The sequence below is a fragment of the Aythya ferina genome (assembly GCF_964211825.1).
Source record: "Aythya ferina genome assembly, chromosome: 19".
Classification (NCBI taxonomy): domain Eukaryota; kingdom Metazoa; phylum Chordata; class Aves; order Anseriformes; family Anatidae; genus Aythya; species Aythya ferina.
This window is the reverse complement of record NC_140309.1, coordinates 2,227,573-2,230,218: the sequence shown is the minus strand read 5'-3', so window position 1 is coordinate 2,230,218 and position 2,646 is coordinate 2,227,573. Positions and strand designations below refer to the sequence as shown.

General features: G+C 56.7%; 1 long non-coding RNA gene across 1 annotated transcript; it reads right to left on the bottom strand.

The window, feature by feature from the left end:
- Positions 1-233: 233 nt before the first annotated feature.
- LOC311421235 lies at positions 234-1,280 on the bottom strand. The gene is made up of 2 exons (XR_014684760.1): positions 900-1,280; positions 234-557 (listed from the first exon to the last, which is right to left on the bottom strand). It is a non-coding gene; the product is annotated as an uncharacterized lncRNA (long non-coding RNA).
- Between the last annotated feature and the right edge of the window lie 1,366 nt (positions 1,281-2,646).

Below are 2,646 nucleotides of genomic sequence, written 5' to 3'. Positions count from 1 at the left end.
CCACGGAGACAGCGCTTCCTGCTCTCTGAAGCACTATAAGGCCGGCCGTGATCCGGCTGCTCCAGTCCCAGACTGACCGATTCTGTCCAAGCCTCCTGCATCCCTGCCTGGGCCAGGCATGGAGGTGTCCTGCTTGCAGCCTCGCACACTTCATCTCGCTCCAAGTGTCCCTGGGCTGTCCCGCACATGGCCTTTTCCTCCTTCCCAGGGAAAAGAAAACAGCCCAACCGCCGTGCTTGTTTACCGAGTGAGGCTTCAAATGCCTCGCCTTTTTTTTTATTTATTTTCTGGGGCTGGAAATTGGCTCCAGGTGTTTTCACTCGGGCCGCACGCGCAGGAAGGGCGCTGCAGAGGGAGAGGCTGCGTGCTGCCACTGGCCCCCAGCACATCACACCTCATCAGCTGCCTGCAGCGGAGGGCTATGGGGGGCCGCATCCCCCCTCACACATCCCGGTCAGGGTCAGTTTGCCGAGGGCAGGAAACAGGACCACCATCCTAAGCACAGCATCCTCCATGCAACCATGTGGGGAAATCCACTTTCAGCCCAAAAAATATCTCTGAAAGGAGAACAATACATGAATGTGGTTCCCCAGCCCAGCATCGCTCCTGGACACACAGCTGGTGTGCTCCATCCTGTGAGTGTGCACACCCGCGGTAGCACACACAAGCATCCCCGTGCCACTGAACACGTGCCCAGTTTCACAAGCAGCTCTCACATCACTCCACATGCCCCATTTACAAAGCACCACCAGACACACACACCAAACACAAACCCACAGGTTGGCCAGTGGGCAAACCCTCCCATCACTAGAGATGCCCCCCACATGTGCATGCTGTGTCCCCACACCTCACCACCTCCCACCAGCCCCAGCGGACCTGCCCTGGCTCAGAGACATCACCTCCTCCTGGCCCCATCCCATCCAGTTCCCCCATGGTAGCAGTGCTGAAGATCTCAGGGGGTCTTCTGGGGGTCTCCTGCTGTCTGGTGTGGTTGGCTTCTCAGGGTTTGCTCCTTGCAGTGCTCAGCTACAAGGTGGGGCTGCTCAAGCCATGAGGCACCCACACCTTCTTCCCCTCGTGTCTATTTAGGGCTCCTTGGGCAGTCCAGCACAGCACTGGTAGGGTTCTCCCAAGGTGTGTCAGAGCCTAGATGAAGGGCCTGGAGTGGGACCCCGGAGCTGAGACAGCACAGTCCCACCTGCAGCATCGCCAGCCAGGGCTGTGTACTTGAAGAGCTTTTTCCTTCAGAAACACAGCCAGGAGGAAAAGTGAGAAAGCCGCCGCACGAGAGTTGGTCAGAAACACTTAGACAAGACATTTCCCCATTGGAATGTGCTGGCTCATCGCGATGTTTTGTGGAGACGGTTTGATTGTAGTCAAACTCTGCCAAGAAACTGCCAGACCTGCTGCCTGGCCGTCCTCCACCTCCCCCAGCTCCTGAGCAGCTGCCTGGGGCACGGGCAGCAGCCCAGGAGCCCGGAGAGTCTGCAAGCCCCAGGCCTCCGCTCACCGCTCCATGAGAACCTCGGCCCCCATGGCTGCCCTGGGCCTTGGCCGGAGGACAGAGCAGCAAGAGGAGTAGCGTGAAGTCAGCATTCCCAGGAATTCCCTGTGCCTGGGCGTTGCAGCCAACCCCCCCATCCCCGAAAAAAAATCACCGGCGGGAGAAGTTCTGTGCTTTGGGTTCATTCTGAATCCAAACAAAACCAAATCTTGAAATGTCAGGGGTTTTTGGGGGGGAAACCACATTTGCTGTTCCCACCGCGAGCACTATGCTGGTACCGGGCTCCAGGTGCAGTGGTGTGAGTCCTCGGGGAGCAGTGTGGGGACCTGGCAGGAGGCATTGCCTGCTGTGTCTGCCTGCTGAAGGGCTGGCATTCCATCCCAGATGGGCTCAGAGACCTCAGCCATGGGGAGGAAAAACAGTGCTAAGTATCACTTACGCGCATAAATGTTCTTGATGTGATGATGAGAGCTATACATTACTGTGGTAAGGAAAACAGGGAGAGCATCCCCTACTGAAAGTATTTTGCAGCCCATGAGAAAGATTTCTTTGTTCTTGGTAGAAAAGTTGAGACTCTGCATTTTTTGGCTAAGACTTGGCATGTTCATTCTTGTGCTGAAGACACAATACTGGCTCTTGGAGATGATCCCAGTGTAAGAACAAGCAAAAGAGTTGGGAGGGGGGACCTCCATCTCCAGAGGCTTCCAATCCTCAGGTGGACAAAGTCACAGCCCCCAGCCTAGTGCTGGAGATGGTTCTGCTGTGAGTCAGAGCCTCCAGAGCCCCCATCCCACCATACCATGGGGGGGCAGGGAAAGCCTCCACACCAGGACGCCTTCCTCTCCCACCAGGAGGTGCAGGAGCTCAGTGTCCCAGCTGAGGACCATGTTTCACGCTGCTGGTCACACTCCTGCCAGCCTGACCCTGGTCACGGGCAGCCACAGGCCAGGCAAAGTGACCGCATTTGTGAGATGTTGATGGACAGCCAACAGCACAGCAGCCGCTGCACGTGCATGTATGGGGGACGGCATACAGCAAACATGACAGCTCGCTGGTGTGGTTCCAGCCGATGCAGTGCACAGCTGCAGGACAGGTAATTCAATACTGCCCCGGATCTCAATCAGAGACTAAACAATATAAAA